At 43.6% G+C, this 18614-nt stretch overlaps 1 protein-coding gene across 1 annotated transcript in view; it reads right to left on the bottom strand.

The window, feature by feature from the left end:
• Window positions 1–18614, bottom strand: part of HOMER1 (homer scaffold protein 1) — a 618990-nt gene that overhangs the window by 599252 nt on the left and 1124 nt on the right. The window lies entirely within an intron of this gene.

The raw sequence follows: 18614 nt of genomic DNA, 5'->3' as shown, positions 1-18614 counted from the left end.
AAAGTAGGCCAATAAGCAACAAGAGCTAAAATGACATTTATGATGGACATAGGAACAAGGCCGGGGGAGAAAGAAAAGTAGGGCACTATACATCAAGAGCAAAAATGACACTATGGCAGGAGACGATGGGTCGCAACAAATGACATGTAATAGTTAATACAGCTAAACAGGCTCGAAGTAAGAGGAGAAAAGCTTCTAGTTCATCGCATTGTTCTTTAGTAGAGCTTTAACTTCCCTTTTGAAGGCAAATGTAGAAGGAATCAGTCTTGTTTCCACTGAAAGGGAGTTCCAGATTCTCAGGGCAATGCCAGAGAATGTACGATTGTAGGTTTTAAGCTTATTAAATTTCTTTGGCTTCAGCAGCAGTGTGCCGCTACTCCTTGTGGACCGGGAGCCACCAGATAGTTCCAGCTTATTTGTCAGGTAGAGTGGGGTATTGAAGTGTAGAGCTCTATTTAGAAGGCTCACCCAAATAATAAAAGCTTTGCATTAATGAAACATAAGTACAAATTTAAACAGCATTAACACATGGAAACAAATATTACCTCAACTGCACACAATTCCCATCCAAGCTCCTTTATGTGGTACTGTAAATTGGAAGCCAAAGGGTTTGTGCTGGAGGGGACTGGGCCTACTTGCCCAAGGACAAAATAAACTTGAAAACTTGTTGTCCTTGACCTCAAACAATATGTCCTGGGCGTTGGATATAGGAATTCCACACCACTACACTCGCAACAATTTTTGCAATACTTATTCTAAGGACGGTGACAATCCATACTATATGATTAACATTGATGGTATTTTAAGATAAGGATGAAAGTCACAAAAAGCAGCATGTGTCCATGTGCAGCAGACATGAATGTGAAAGATATATAAAAAGGTGCATCAAGAATGTATTATTAACTGAAACTCAAAATCTGGTATTTCATAACAAAAGGTGTTTTCCGTTTTTTCGTGAACAGGGAAAGCATTTGGATAGGTACATTGGGGCACATGCATCAAAGGATATTGCATTCGCAAATGGTGCGAATCGCAAAATTCGGCCTTTTGCGAATGCAATTCCCGTTTTTGAGATGCATTATCATTTTTGTAATTTTCGCAATTTAAGAAATCGCAAAATTGCGATTTCTTAAATTGCAATTCTATTTAAGGAATCTCAAATTGAGATTCCTTACATGCAATGCATCAAACTTTTAAAAGTTGCAAATTCGCAAATAAGAGGAGCAAATTACCACGAAGTTGACCTTCATGGTAATTTGCGAAAACTTTGAAAAATGCACTAAAGTGCATTTTTCAAAGTTCCATTTTACACACACACATGCCCTTGGGAGATGTTAAAACAACTATGGAATACAGCTAAAAAGGGCTTAATAAATGATGCTCACAGACAAGACACCCAGTACCCAGATCAATTCCAATGCCTGCATGACTGAAATAGCCTACTGAAGACCAACTGTCTATAGCTGAACTTCGACAAGACCGAAATCGTCATATTTGGGAAAAGTACATCACTGTGGGACTCCACCTGGTGGCCAACAGAGCTAGGACTGACATACACCCCCACCACCCACTCCAAAAACCATGGGATCATCTACGACAGGTAACTCTACATAACCGTCAAAATCAATGTTGTCACCGTCTTAGGCTTCCATTCCCTGAAGATGCTGAGGAAGATTTTAAAATGGCTCTCAATCATCACTGGAAAACCATCATGCCCAGCCTGGTCACAAGCAAACTAGACCACGGGAACACCCTCTATGCCTGGATCAACAAAAAAACTCACCAGAAGGCTGCAGACCATTCAGAACTCGGCAGCTAGAATCACTCATAATACAACAACAATTAGTGGGGGAGGGTCCGAGGGAAAAGTTTAGCGACCTTACAGGTAAATACCCCCAGTGTAGCAACCTAAAGAACAAGAGTACCTGTCAGTCGAGTGACGCCGAGGTGCTTAAACTCACGCTGGATAAGGTGCACAGAAAAAATAAATAGGTCAAGGACTAATAATTACATTGACTATCAACAATTGCTGTTTTAAGTCCTATCAGACCACCCAACTGGCGGAGCCTCATCATGTAGGTAGGACACTCAAACCATGGTCAGTCTGCAAACGCCCAGGTGTATATTGGCAATGCATGACTTGGTCATGGTCTGAACACCGCAAATGTTAATACAAGAGGTGGTACTGATATGTGCAGTGCAAAAAAATATATCAAGTGAAGTGAATAAAATGGCTGTCAAGGCAAACAAAGACCTTTATTAGTGATTGCCTGGACGTCAGATTAAAAATAGTGTAATGACAGTGTAAAATAATCACTGTCCAGCTTGCTTGGTGGAAAACAAAAATCAGGCCAACATGTTTCTGCCGTACTGTGTAAGTTCACTGGCATTCATCAGGGCCAAGCTCTCATATGCTACTGCAATTACACTAACAAATGTGTAGAAATGAAGTAAAGAAAATTTAATCAAAAAACCATATTACAGGTAGAATAAGAGTGGTCGAACACTACCATCCTACCGCATCTTCTTAATTTGCTCAGTGGATGCGATTGGTCTTCCCTGTGGTAGGAGTCAAAAGAAGCGGAAAACCATGTAGAAAATGTAAACACGTGATGCTTATTAAGACATGGACAACATTTTATAACTTAAGTATACACAAAGTGCCACGTGTTAATACTGTGCAAAACCAGCGATCATTAAAGCGAACTCAGACAGAACCATCACTAGATTATGATGGTCATTCAAGAGGTGCGTAATATAACGTCACCAAAAGTTATTCTGTACATTGTTTCAGGAACTTAGATATAGCACTTACCCATCAATCTGTGGGAAGTAAGCCTCACCTCACCCGGCAACTGCTCGGAAGGATAAGGCCCCGCTCTAGACATGTGAATAAAGACAGTTCCTTGGTTAGATCACTGTCAAGGATTTAGTACAATGTACTGTCTACCTAACCCAATAATTTTCTAAACTGCCCACACCTGGGCGCTCACCACGATGAGCCAGATGTAAAACATTCGACGACTAACATATAATACAACCTATATGCATATCACAAAATAATGCTACCTGCTGTAAAGTAGCTCAGTTCTTTATCTATACTGAACAACTGTGCAGTATTCCTGATGAAAAAACGAGGGAATTAACCCCGTCCTAGCAAGCATGTCTCTGGTCATAGCTGGCATAGTAAAGAAAGTTTCTTTATGGTCAGACCAAAACTACTTGCTACAAGTAATCCAACCTCTACAATCCCAACTTACCTGTCCGTCGGTACCTCACGGCGGGTTCACGAGCCGAAGGGGAGGCACCGACGGACCGGTTGGGGCCAGTTTTATACTAGCGCTAAATGAGTCATTGTTTACAGCTGGTCATTGCAACGCTGCAACGGCGCATGCGCGCTGTTCAGACTCTATCCAGCGCATGCGCAGATGTGACCAAAAAGATAGTGCGCATGCGCTCAGCGAGTTGTTCTCAACTTGGAAGAACACGCTAGCCTTGTGAGCGTGTGTATTGACAAGGCGCATGCGCGTGCCGGGTGCACTCACCGGCCTGTATCGCGCAACCACAGTTTAACAGTTTTATTTATCGCGCGTGTGACAGACTTAACAACAACCCTCCAAAAGCCTGTGATATTCGACAGACTCGGTCCACACGGGATCGAGGGGTGCAATTAAAGACACTCTCCATTGCGCGGCTCACGCATGCCCGAATAAAACTAATATGGTTGTAGGGCGCATGAGCATACACATGACACTCATGTGAATGTGCATGCTCTGTTGGCCAATATCGTTATGCACGCGTATAACAACATCACAGTGCCTCTGAAGATAAGTGTGGCATTCACACCATATAGTCCACAAGGGATCCATGCTCTGAAGAATAGAATCAAAGTAACAAGGGCCAGCTAAAGCCAACCTAAGGTGTCAAGGATGTAAGTTCTCAGAGGCTAGAAATTGCTTTACAGAAGCCTACCTGGGCGAGTGTTAGGTCTAGAAGAGAGAGATCAAATAAGGGTAGGGCCTATCTGGGCTCCAGAACAGAAATCCACCAGACTGTCTGAAAAGACGGATCAGCCCTTAGGAAAAAGAGCCTTATGTAGAACTAAAGGTGCCAGGTCCAACACCTCTGTCAACTCCACGAAACACGTGTTTTTGAAATACCTACTATGTTGGAGCACCCTAACAGTTATTAAGGTTGCATGTTACAGCTGGGAAACTGGAGATCTAAGTAACCATAGGTTCAAAGTAACTATAGGTACGCAATCATCCAACATTGTAGTATCAGATGGGTATCACAATGGCAAACGTTGCACCCAGGTCGAATGGCACGGAGGGTGCACTCAGATAGAGAGCCACGGAATGTTGTCATTCAGCCCAATCACGTCAGACTTTAATTTAAAAATCCAGCGCTGCTCCTTGACAAAAAGAAAGTGCGAGACATCAGAGATGTGTGGTGGAATGTAAGGCTGTTCAAGTACCACCCATGCCAGATCCTCTGCTTTGTGTTTTGCCTCTAAGAAATGATTTGTGAGGCCTGTAGATTATTTCTTGCAGCGGATCGTGCTTTTATGTTCGCTGATGCGAGACTTGATGGCTCTCGTTGTATGGCCCACATATTGCTTCTTGCACGGACAAGTGATCAAGTAGATTAGTTTATCTGAGTTGCAGTTCGTGTGTTTTGTGAGCCTCCAGGGTCTCGTGGTGCCGATGTCAATCGTTAGGGTCTTGCGTGTCTGCGGACAGGCCGCACAGTTGCCACATGGGTAATGGCCTTGTACTGGGGTGGTGTTCCAGAGGGTGTTGGTGATTCGTTTCAGTTCACTCCGTGGTCTGGTGTGAACCAAACTGTCCCGAATTTATGGTCCTCTCTTGAATGCAAATAGGGGTCGAGGTATTGCGCCAGCCCCTGTGTTCAGGATCTTCCAATGTTTGAGTATGGTTTTCTTCACCACATTGGAGGATGTGGTAAAGGTTTGTACCATGGTCATTCGGTCTCTCGTGCTGTCAGGCCTCTTGTGTTGTAGGAGTGCCTCCCGGTTGTTATTGAAGGCTCTCTTATAAGCTCTGCGTACAAGATGGTTTGGGTAGTGCCGATCTCTCAAATTGGATGCCAGTTCTGCGGCATGGTGATTGTATAGACTGTTCGAAGAACAATTCCTTCTGACCCTGAGAAATTTGCCTACAGGCAAATTCTCACGCAATGATTGCGGATAGAAACTCTGGAATGATAATAACGAGTTCCGTGCCATGGGTTTCTTGAAGAGTTCACTTTGTAGGCCTCCCTCTGCTGGAAAAATCTGGAGGTCAAGGTACGCCAGTCTGTCTTTGCTGCTCTCCATGGTGAACTTGAGAAACTGATTCTTTGAGTTCAACCATGCGTGAAACGACGACACCTCAATGGACGACCCTCTCCAAATCACAAGGATGTCGTCAATATAACGTTTCCACAGTACCACCTGGTGGAAAAAGGGGTTACTGTGGTTCAACACATGATCTTGCTCGAATTGGTGCATATACAGATTAGCCAGGCTGGGTGCAAAAACACTCCCCATTGAGGTCCCTGAGACCTGGAGGTAGAGCTCATTCTGATACTGGAAAAAGTTTTCCATCATAGCGAGCCTTGCGCATTCCATTATAAAGGATACTGGTGTTATCGTATCTATATGTCTGGCCTCTAGGATGATTTTAATACAATCCAATGTTTCCTGTTGCGGGATTGACGTATACAGAGACTCGACGTCGAAACTAACCAACAGGTCTGTCTCAACGTCGAACTCTGCATCAGCAAGTAGTCTAAGTACATCCCCAGTGTCTTGTAGGTATGTCGGTGTCTCCTTGACAATCGGTTTCAAAAAGAAATCTACAAAGGTAGATAAAGGCTCGAGTAACGAGCCTATCCCCGAAATAATGGGCCGTCCAGGAGGTGGTCTCTGGGCCTTGTGAATCTTTGGGAGACAGTAGAAATAAGGAGTTACTGGATGTGTTGTCACTAGATATCTCGCTTCTTGGGGAGTAATCCAACCCTCTGATAATCCTTCTTCTACAAGACTCTTGATGTCGTTCGAGATTCTCTGGGTGGGATCTTCATGAAGACGACGATAAGCTCTGGTATCGTTCAGTTGTCTTTCGCATTCTTCATGGTAGATGTTAGTGTCTTGCAACACTATCGCACCTCCCTTGTCCGCGGGCTTGATGGTAAGGGAACTGTCACTGGCAAGAATGGACAATGCTTGTTTCTCCGAGGAAGACAGGTTGACAAAGTTCTTCCGTTGTTGGGTATTGTTCATGACATCATGCGTTACTGCTTGCTCGAAGGCTAGGACATTAGCTGGCACTTGTTGGTTCAGAGGTGTGAAGGTTGACTTCGGTTTGAGACCAGTGTTCTGTTCACTTAGGTCGAGTGAATCGACCGCTACCGTAGTTAAGTCAGACCTTTTGAAGAAAAAGTGCAGCCGTATTTTCCTATAGAAGCTTTCCAGTTCACACCTCATGTTGAAACGGTCACCTTCATTAGTAGGGACAAAACTCAGCCCTTTGTTCAAGACAGTATTCTCAGTAGGTGTAATGGCCCTGGAACTCAGGTTCACTACTAAGTCGCAGCTCCTGGTGTTGGGCCGGTCTTGCTGTTGGTCTGGGGAGCCCAGTTCACTGTTTGTTGGCCTCTTCTTTTTCCGCGATTCCTGCCACGGCCCTGCCATAAAAAAGACTGGTCATAGTAAAATGACGGATTAGGAGGATACATGGGCATGGGATGGCCCATTGGTGGTGGACCCATGGGTCCTTGATGGTAATTCCATGGACCTGGAGGCCACCATTGTCCTGGATTAGGGTACTGTTGAGCACCTCGGCCTCTGTTGGCTCTCCGCTGGAAACCTCTGCCTCGCATGCCGGAGTTGGGGCCTGCATTGGGATTTCCTTGATCGCTGGAACCTGAATCTGAGCCCGAGGACGAGTAGTTTGACCCGTATCTTCTCCCTTTGGAGTTAGTGGATGGAGCTACATAGGAGTCGCTCAAATAGGGATAGGCCAGTTCCATGGAGAAGCGTGCCAGATCTTTTTTGAACTTCTCTACTTTATTAAGTAGGATCTTGTCACGATATTCCTTGTTGGTTTTGTTGGCCTCATCCAAGTTCTTTTTATAGATCACAGGTCGAATAGCTGCGTTGATTTGGCCCTCCAGAACTTGGATCTCTATCAATAGTGCATCGGCTGTTTTTTTAGCTGTTTTTATTATTAGTATCAGCCAATCACGGGTACACCGCCAAGCAATCAAAGCCCAATTCTTCAGGAACTCTTTGTCAGTGAGGAATAGTCGTGGTGCCGTGGTGACAATCAGACCCGACGGTGCACATTTGCCATGTAGATACTCATTCATAATCACCCCGTGTAGATGCGTGAGTGATTTTTCTTGAGATTCAACAGTTTAACCCAGTCATCCTCGGTCGTGGGGTTGGAGGTAGAGGGTAGATCATCTAATATGCTAGGGTTGTCGTTGAGGATGGTGTTCAGATCCTCATCATCAAATGCTAAACCACCAAACTCCTCCATGATGAGGAACCGTGGTGAGCAGAAAAACTAAATAAATTAATTGGGTGAGCTAAATGGCACCACTACACTTGCTGTGTGATGCTTGAATTTAGAGACGAGGACCCGCAGCCTCAGCTGCTCAGTACAATACAACAACAATTAGTGGGGGAGGGTCAGAGGGAAAAGTTTAGCGACCTTACAGGTAAATACCCCCAGTGTAGCAACCTAAAGAACAAGAGTACCTGTCAGTCGAGTGACGCCGAGGTGCTTAAACTCACGTTGGATAAGGTGCACAGAAAAAACAAATAGGTCAAGGACTAATAATTACATTGACTATCAACAATTGCTGTTTTAAGTCCTATCAGACCACCCAACTGGCGGAGCCTCATCATGTAGGACACTCAAACCATGGTCAGTCTGCAAACGCCCAGGTGTATATTGGCAATGCATGACTTGGTCATGGTCTGAACACCGCAAATGTTAATACAAGAGGTGGTACTGATATGTGCAGTGCAAACAAAATATATCAAGTGAAGTGAATAAAATGGCTGTCAAGGCAAACAAAGACCTTTATTAGTGATTGCCTGGACGTCAGATTAAAAATAGTGTAATGACAGTTGTTGGGTATTGTTCATGACATCATGCGTCACTGCTTGCTCGAAGGCTAGGACATTAGCTGGCACTTGTTGGTTCAGAGGTGTGAAGGTTGACTTCGGTTTGAGACCAGTGTTCTGTTCACTTAGGTCGAGTGAATCGACCGCTACCGTAGTTAAGTCAGACCTTTTGAAGAAAAAGTGCAGCCGTATTTTCCTATAGAAGCTTTCCAGTTCACACCTCATGTTGAAACGGTCACCTTCATTAGTAGGGACAAAACTCAGCCCTTTGTTCAAGACAGTATTCTCAGTAGGTGTAATGGCCCTGGAACTCAGGTTCACTACTAAGTCGCAGCTCCTGGTGTTGGGCCGGTCTTGCTGTTGGTCTGGGGAGCCCAGTTCACTGTTTGTTGGCCTCTTCTTTTTCCGCGATTCCTGCCACGGCCCTGCCATAAAAAAGACTGGTCATAGTAAAATGACGGATTAGGAGGATACATGGGCATGGGATGGCCCATTGGTGGTGGACCCATGGGTCCTTGATGGTAATTCCATGGACCTGGAGGCCACCATTGTCCTGGATTAGGGTACTGTTGAGCACCTCGGCCTCTGTTGGCTCTCCGCTGGAAACCTCTGCCTCTTGAATGACCATCATAATCTAGTGATGGTTCTTTCTGAGTTCGCTTTAATGATCGCTGGTTTTGCACAGTATTAACACGTGGCACTTTGTGTATACTTAAGTTATAAAATGTTGTCCATGTCTTAATAAGCATCACGTGTTTACATTTTCTACATGGTTTTCCGCTTCTTTTGACTCCTACCACAGGGAAGACCAATCGCATCCACTGAGCAAATTAAGAAGATGCGGTAGGATGGTCGTGTTCGACCACTCTTATTCTACCTGTAATATGGTTTTTTGATTAAATTCTCTTTACTTCATTTCTACACATTTGTTAGTGTAATTGCAGTAGCATATGAGAGCTTGGCCCTGATGAATGCCAGTGAACTTACACAGTACGGCAGAAACATGTTGGCCTGATTTTTGTTTTCCACCAAGCAAGCTGGACAGTGATTATTTTACACTGTCATTACACTATTTTTAATCTGACGTCCAGGCAATCACTAATAAAGGTCTTTGTTTGCCTTGACAGCCATTTTATTAACTTCACTTGATATATTTTTTTGCACTGCACATATCAGTACCACCTCTTGTATTAACATTTGCGGTGTTCAGACCATGACCAAGTCATGCATTGCCAATATACACCTGGACGTTTGCAGACTGACCATGGTTTGAGTGTCCTACATGATGAGGCTCCGCCAGTTGGGTGGTCTGATAGGACTTAAAACAGCAATTGTTGATAGTCAATGTAATTATTAGTCCTTGACCTATTTGTTTTTTCTGTGCACCTTATCCAGCGTGAGTTTAAGCACCTCGGCGTCACTCGACTGACAGCTAGAATCACTCTCCACCTTCCACGCCACACTCACATCATACCATGCCCGAATGAACGCCACTGGCTTCCCATTCACATACAAACACAAGTCAAACTTCTGACCCACACTTTCAAGACACTACATAACACTTGCCCAGCATACCTTAACTATCGCATTTGATTTAACAAACCTTCCACATACCCCTGCTCATCTGGACTCCTACTTTCACAAAACCCACACATACAGAAAACCTGATCCAATGGTTGAGCCTTCTCCTACATCACTCCTAAAGCGTGGAATGACCTGCTGCAACATATTAGAGCCTCCTCCTCACTTCTTGAATTCTGCAGGACATGAAGATCTTGCTTTTCGACTAGTCCCACGAGGCCTCCGTTGTTTATAGACTCACACCTGCTCAGCACCAGGATACCCTCCCAGGTAATAGTACACACTGCAAATCTGAAACACACAACACCCACTGCATAAAGGGAAAACTTTCTAAAATATTGGTTAAATCGTCGCTGGAGCAGTCATAAGTGTATAACTAGCAGAAATGTACTTGTGTTTGGGAACTCACACAAGTGACACATGAATGGCAAGGAAAACTTTAACTTCCAAAGTTTCAGTGAACAATACCACTATGAAGGTCTACTGACTGCGAAGAGCAGAAAACTGGTGGCTCGTTTTTAGCATTACTTTAAATATTAAAAGGTGAGTTTTTGGAACTATTTTATTGCCACCTTATTACCACCATATTTAAGTGCTCTGTTGCTGTACATCTTGGCATGTGCAAGGGATGGCGCCCACCCACATTTCCATGATGAGAAATAACTACCCTCCCCTCCACGCCGCAAATTAATTCGCCTTTTCTAATCCTAACTACGTCACCCGCACCTTCTTTATGTGTGCAATTATTTTTTGGAGATGCCCTACAAACGTTAGTGACTATTTACAAAGCTAAGACCCATCAAAAAGCACTGCCCTGGCACTTCCCGGAGGGGGGAGGGAATCACCAGTGTTCTTTTCCAGGACTCACCCACACTTGTGAAAGTGAGACCATTATCGCCATCTGGATGATTTTCTGTTGTTATCTTAACTGGAAGTTACTCTGTAGATTTGCACACGTCCGAATTATCTGAATCCGACTCGAACATCTAGGAGCCCACGTGCAACTTTCTGTTTTCAATGTTTAATCGGGGCACAAAACGTAGGGTGACCAGACATCCCGGTTTCCCCCGGACAGTCCCCGTTTTTGGAGAAGTGTTCCTATGTCCCGACACTTTTCTCCAAGTGAATCAAATGTCCCGGTTTTCAAACAGTGTCCGGGTTAAACACAGAAATGTCCCGGTTTTTCATTATTGTTCTGGTTGATTGCACTGCTTACGGCGTGTGATGTCACTTAGGTGAGTGCTGTAAAGGCTGCACGCCACTGGAGGTAGTTACTTTTGAGCCACCAAGCAGGACTGTTGGTAAAAATACGCTTTTCAGAAATTGACTATTCACCGCTTTCCCATCACTGTTGTGGAATAACAAACTGCAGGGTTACAAAACAAACCTGAACCAGCCAGGCTTTCTTTCCTACAATCAAGTAATTAACACACTGTTTCAAAAAAAAAAAGGCCACAACCCCTTAATGACAGTGCATCTTTTTCACATAACAATCCTTGTTTACTAAAGTACATGACGCTGTGGTGAAAAAGCTAAAAAAAATAAAAAGTACAGGGGTGTAACGCAGGCCCTTGTGGAGCAAAGGTGGTTGGGACAACACTTTGAGGGGTCCCTAGCCCTTGAGGGCCCCCCTTTCGGCCAAATGCCAATTAATATCTCTGAGAAATGCAGTGGTAGCTGGTGATGTTTTAAAGTAGGGCATAAATGTCTGTCTTGAATGCCATGTGGCGAGTGATCCCAATTCTTACAATTCTGGAGACCAAAACATTGATCCTTGCAGCAGTGACTACAACCCACTGAACTACCTTAAAAAAAATGAGGTTCCAATCCAAACGTTTCTTAAAGTAACCAGCCACACGCCACTGCCGTGCTGCTGCTCAGCCCTGGGCCCTTGTCAGCACATCTGAGCAGCAACACATGGGGATTTAATGAAACACGGTTTGCAGGCACTGTGTCCTCGAGGCTTTGTATTAAGTTGAGAATGGCTTTATTTTGGATGATGTTATTGAGGTTGTTGGAGACGATACAAGATCGTGTTTATTCAGTTGGTATGACCATCTTTAAATTACACAGGTACATTTACCTATTTACCTACAATGTTAGTTACAGGGAGACAAAGTAATGCAGTGAAATTCACTCAATAGATGAGGCCACATTCAAACTCAAAATCCCAAGTTGCATTGTCGGAAGCTTAGCAGCTGATTCAAAGCTCCTGCCAATTATGTCACTTTGCATATTACAGCAGCACCTATAGACTAGACTGTACACCCAGTTGTTTTGTTGTTTTAGTGGTGATGTGTTTTTTTCCTAAAAAAATGGTAGTTCTAGTTAGATGAGAGAACACCAGAGGAACGAGATTTGACTTCAGTTCAAAAACTTTTATTTCGGTCGCAAGGACCATAAAAAGTAAACATAGCATAAAATGACATACATTATTAATCAATGGATACATATTTAAAAAATAGTCCACAGGTAATGCAGGTACTAATTTTGAGTTAATTTCAGAGATTTTACCAGACAGTTTGGGGAGGAGAACAAAGGGGGGCAGGGGATTGAAACAAGGAAGATGAAATATATCAATTAATGTGGTACAGTCGGCAGTAACTAGAGAAATAGCAAACATATTTATATAAATAATTTAAAAAGAAGAATTTACACTATTTACAATAAAATACAATTCTTATCAAATAGGTCTACATATAGAATAATAAAGACTAAAAGCCAGTATCTTGAACAGCACTCTAGAAGTCAAATATTCAAGTGTTCTGCCGATACGCATTTCATGGTTTTCCCCCTTTTGAATAAAAGCCCATCTCCTACGCCAGATTGTGTTTAGATAACGTGAAACAGCAAACACAATGGGTTTAGATGTGTCATATTTTAAAATCCGGAAAGCCTCCCTACAGTGCTCAAAGCCCAGATTTTGACAGAGCTGTACAAGCCAGTACCGCCTGGCTTGTTGGTAACCAGGGCAGAAAAATAAAACATGCATTTCTGTTTCCTCTTGTATAATGCATACAGGGCAACACTCCTGTTTCTGCCCAGCCCATTTATTTTAAACCGCACGTACTGGCAAGGTGCTGTATCTGAACTGTAGATACAATTTTTTTGCAACCGGAGGCAAAATATCGTCCATAAAAATTTCTAGCTCATAATTGTCCTTTACTGCAAGAAACTGTGTGGTATGGAAACCCAGTTTGGGATTTGTATGCATAGCTTCGAGCTTTAGGGTACGGTAGGACTTGGGTATTAGAGCTCGTGGGACTAAAATGCTAGTAGTGTCTGGAGTGCTCCACAAAGAAGGTTGGCAGAGCTTTTCGCACTCGCACTTCACGTGAGCAAACCAGGGAACCCTTTTCAGCAGGCCCGGGTAGGATAGAATCTCTTTAGTCTCTACCTGATATGATACTAATTCGGGAGTTGCCCAGAGTCTTCGCCAGAAGGTTAGGGGTTTTAGGGCAATCTCATCTTCAATTGGCGAGATACCCAAGTCTAGTCGTAGGGGAATTAGCGGAGTACCAGCTGGTAAACCTGTTATTTGTCTTAGAAATCTGTTCTCGACTACAGCTAGGGTAGAAGACGAACAGTGCCCCCATAGTTCTGCCCCATAGAGAGTGGCTCCACGCGCTTGAGCCCTGTACATTTCTAGTGCGGGACCGATAGGCTTAAAGGGTGATTTCCTGGCTAGTTTGGCTATACTCCCGGCAATCTGTGATAGCTTGAGCTTGGCTTTGGCTGTTTGGGGCGCCCACTGCATGTCCTCTGAGAGAGTTATGCCAAGATATTCAAAAACAGCCACCCTTTCCAGACTCGAACCATTTAGGTGTGGGTTGGGACGTGTTACCTTAGGGGGTTTGACGATCATAAATTTGTTTTTTAGAGTATTGATCGCCAAGCCCCTTAGTGTTACAAAATGAGGCAAAACTGTCTAGTAACCTCTGGATGCCCATCGGTGTTTTTGACAGAAGGAGCGTGTCGTCAGCAAACATCAATGCTGCCACCTTGGTGTTTGCTAACTTTGGGGCATCATTATTTGGTACCTCAGCCAGGAATGAAATTAATGCGTTGACAAAGAGGCAAAACAGAGTTGGTGCGAGCACGCAGCCCTGTCTTATACCTCTGCCAACTGGAAACCTGCTAGATAAACCACCTCCCCTTCCACATCTAACTTTGGCATAGGTGTTATCGTGCAACTTAATCAGGATATCAAGTAGATAAGGAGGGATGCCCAGGTCTCTTAGAACCCCCCACAGTTTGGGTCTTGGGACGAGGTTGAATGCAGTTTTCTGGTGCACAAATATCAAATAGAGGCTGCCACCCTCCATTGATACTGTCTTCCATGTGATTAGCTGGAATCTAAACACTTGGTCGAGTGTGGAGGTATTTTTCCTGAATCCTGCTTGGTAAGGGCTGATGATGTCGTTTTCTTCCAGCCAGCTCTGGATTCGATCCAATAATACCCGAGCAAACAGTTTTTGTGTAACATCGATCAAGCTGATCGGTCTATAGTTTGCTGGGTGTAATGGAGAACCCTTTTTAAAGATCGGAACAATTTCGGCCCCAGCCCAGGTGTTGGGGATGGGCATACCACTCATGATAGCATTAAACAAAACTAGAAGATAAGGGCCCCAGATTGAAGGTTCATCCCGAAACATATATCCAGAGAGTTTGTCCAGCCCTGGTGCCTTTCCGGCTGGTAACCTTTCTATTGTTGAGGTGACCTCACGCAGCGTAATTCCTTCGCAGATAGCATTTGCCTGTCTGCTCAGTGGTGTCGAATGAGCTTCTGCACATACGTTACCCATGGAAAACATATCCCTAGGGTCTATTTGAGGATCCTTTTCTGGAGCATTTGCATACAGAGCTGCGAGGTGCTCGGTCCACACTTCAGCAGAGAGCTTAGGTTCACAAACAGGGGTACCCTCCTTACATCCTGTCCTTATTATTGACCAGAATGTTTTCATATCCCGAGCCAGTAGAGCAGATTTAATATTTAGCCATTTATTTTCTTCCCAGGCTAGTTTTGCACTTAAAACAACATCTTTATAGTCAGCCCTTCTAGTTTTTATCAGTGACTTTTCATCCCCTTTGATAGCCTCCAGCAGCGCTGTCTTGGCCTTACGGCATTTATCATTATACCAAGAGTACGGCGAATCATTGATTCTCCTTGGTCGACTAATCGGATTTAAGATATCAGCTAAGTTATCAATAAGCTGGTTGTGAAGTGATGCAACCAAGTGTAGATGGAGTGGATTGGTTCTATCAGCCCCAAGCATAATTAGTTCCTGCAGTGTTGGGAGAACCGTTCGATAGAGCTCTGTCAGTTTCTACGGGGATTGTTTCATTGCCCCCCATTTTATCCTTCTCCTATCGTTGGTCAAGGTTAATCTGTCATCAATTGGGGTCCCGCTGATAGAGCCAGGGCATTATGGTCGCTATCCGTCCGTGGGATAACCTCAAGGTCCTTCACCCGGTGCCAGTAACTGCACTCAAACAGAGAGTAATCTATTTGGGAGGCCTGGCCAGTTCTATTAAATGTCGGCCTACTCGGTCTGTCCGAAGGAGTACGGCTGTTGCAGCCCCTCAGGGAATAGGTTAGTGTGATGGCATTCATTTGTAAAACCAAGGGTGACCAAGGTTTTGCTGGATACGTTTGGGGATCTGGTATAGCCCATTGTAGGTCCTCCTCATTAGTAATGGCCTCAGCTGTGCCTATGAGGGGTTCGAGTGGCAGTTTAGATCTCCACCAACTATCAGGACTGAGCTAGATGGCACACACGGAATGAGGAGATTTAGTTCCTCCAAGGTTTTAGATTCCTGGACAAATGATACAGGGCAGGAGTAGATGTTAATGATTGCTAATTTCAATTTAGATGGAAAGGTAAGAAGTACTAATTGAATATCTGGGGAGTGGGTATTCAGAGAAGTGGAATGACAGATTTGACTTAGAATCCTTTAATATTTTAATTTCTTGGCTCTGGATGTTTGAAATTCCCTATACCTTGGTGGGAAGGGTTATTTGCATCTCTCCACCCCAGGTTACCGATATATATATATATCACTTCAGTTCCGCTCCAAATAGCAGACACTCGCACATCACATCTTGTCTCCTGAGTCTCAATCACTTTCAATCCCTCATTAATTAAACAACTCACACAGAATATTGTATTGTAGTAGCTACTATGTAGTGCTTCACACACCTTGCGAGGAGCTATGAAACTCAACAAGCCCTACAAATACAACATCCTCTACCTAGGTTACCATATTCGTACTGCTTCAGCACCTCGTCAGGGTATAAAACGCTATAAAAATTAAACTATGATGCAATACCACCTCCTACCCACATCTTCCTCTACACCGTTGGTACTCATAGTACGACCCGAGGGCCACCAGCGGCCCGGCAGGCCTTTATCTGACTGACCTACTTACTAAGAGAGAGAGAGTCAGACTGTAGGCAAGGGTGGTCACCTACTACAGCAAATGTTGAGACAAAGTCTGTTTCAATGGAATTAATGGTTACTGCCAATAAAGGACCTCGGATTTATTTGTCGTCTGTAATGCCTCATCTCGGTCTGTGGAGGGAGCTGTCATTGTAGTCCTTTTTCTATGTCTATGACAGCTGTGAAATAATCCTACTTTTATGTCTATGACCTGTCCCGGTTTTTTGTTTTAAGAATCTGGTCACCCTAACAAAACGATATTTGAGACGTTCACACAATTTGTCTTGTATTATGCAGATTCGCCAACCCAAGTGATTTCAATGCACTTCTTGACATGAAAAACTTCAAAAACGAAAATTCTCGGCTGATTAGAACAAACGACATTTCTCTACATCGTATGAATCTTTAAGTTACTATTCTAGTGCATAAGTCTTAGTGCGCTTTTATTCTCCTCAAGCTAAAGTTAAACTTGTAGCACAAGGAGTACCAATTTCATATTTTAAAAAACCGTTGAGTCAAATTATAAACGCCAACTACCGTTTCAGCAAATTGCACAAAAAAAGCTCTTGTAAAAGTTTACATTAAGACATTTGCAAAATGTACACTCCGCTATTAAACAAATGTAATCATCGGGCTTATTACTCTGTATACAAGTAGTGTTTCTGTAATACTTTCCTGCCATCAGAATATTTTGCTCGGTATTTTTCTCTCGTTCAAATATGTAGTTAGGTATTGTAAATGGCCACAGGAACTATGACCTTGTCATTACGGTACTGAAGTATACTGGATACACACATCAGTCTAACGTACATCCTCGAGCATAGAGACAACAATGACCAGTCAGCAGCCTACCAGGGCTATGTATGGCGCAGTACCTTTTTAAGCAAGCTCAACTTTTTAGCCACAAGTAAGGGTGTTGTCTTTGCTTGCTATTTGTAGGTATGTGCAATATGAAAGGTATTTCACTCCTCCTTACTTGAACAGGTGAGCGAGAAATACGAAGACCATTTAACGTTCTCTACTGCAACCAAATTAGTGCAATTTAACACAAAGTGCATTCAATACCACAAAATGTTAAATTATTTTATCTAAACTAGCAACATTTCCTCTACTCCTTTCAATACAAACCCGTCCAACAAGAATAACAATAAAAAAACTCCAGCTCACTGCAGCAATCGCAACTTTTCAAGCGTGGCAGCATAGCACTCTTCACAGTATAACTCCCGGGCTCTGCTTGTTTGGGATAATTTGAGCGCCGCCATTGTGCTTTCTTTGTGACTTCCTTTCAACAAGCCTGCTCCCTGTGTACCAAGCGGTGAGTCATGCAAACCTCCAGAGAGCCTGCTTAAAATAAATGACGTTAAATTGTTCAGCTCCCATGTCCCTTCTCCGCCTCCGATACCCAACTGTTTAAGAATAAAAGGCAAAAAGCTCAGCTAAACACACAATTTTGAGAAAATTGATCTGCTTTTGAAGTACCTTCGGCTGCTACTGGGCCTCAAAACACATCCGTTGATTTTAGGAAGCACTTGATATCCAAAACTGTCCGAAACAACGAAATGATAAGTAGGACACAATTGACCATAACAACTAGGAGCATATACTCTGCTCTGCTGACCTGGCTTTCTGTCTCTTCAGCTCCTGGAGAGCAGGTGGCTCGGCGAAGTAAAAGGCAGACGGAATGCAAAAACTCTGTGAGAATGTGGTGCTGAAGGGACAGCGTCCTCCAGAGAAACATGCATGAGCTGACAGCTTCGCGAACTGTGGGCATGGTCACCAAAGGGCATAGCGTGAAGTGGTCAGATGACTCGATGTCACTCACTCAGAATATCTTTATTCGACTTTTTTTCCAAGTCATACAAAGAAACGAACACACAAAAACATCACATAAAATACATGTTCCATGATGATCTTAAAAGCAGCAGGCATGCTATACAATTAGAAAAACTATGTACATAGTTAAAATATAAATACGTTTCATGTCAAAAAGGAACATTATAGAGCCATTACTTTTAAGGCGAAATATGGCCGGCAGACTCGATGTCACCTGGGCTCCAGGGTGCGGCTTTTCATTTGGTGACCAAATGCATTCTGTGCCCTGTGGTTTTGGTTGATTTCAAGTGAATCAATGCGACTAACCCGTAAAAGGAACGGAAGACTGTAATATGAGAATAGTTTTTTCTGTTACCACTGAGCCACACCACACGGTCAGTTATCCAGATATGTGGCAGTCAAACTATGTTTAACTTATCCATGTTAAGGGAACGTGCAGCACGAGACAGGTCTTGACACACTCCTTTAAACTCAAGCAACAGCTCTCGCTGCCGTCACAGGCGATTGTTGTCAATGCTCCACCAGTTCGATGTGTATGTCAGTAGAACATATTATCTTTCCCGTTAAAGAGAGTTGTGTATTTCAGCTCAATCTAAGGTGTTATGCAATGGTAGAGGGCA

This window comes from Lissotriton helveticus, chromosome 2_1 (assembly GCF_964261635.1).
Source record: "Lissotriton helveticus chromosome 2_1, aLisHel1.1, whole genome shotgun sequence".
NCBI lineage: Eukaryota > Metazoa > Chordata > Amphibia > Caudata > Salamandridae > Lissotriton > Lissotriton helveticus.
The sequence above is the reverse complement of the archived record's forward strand: the minus strand, read 5'-3'. Positions and strand labels throughout refer to the sequence as shown.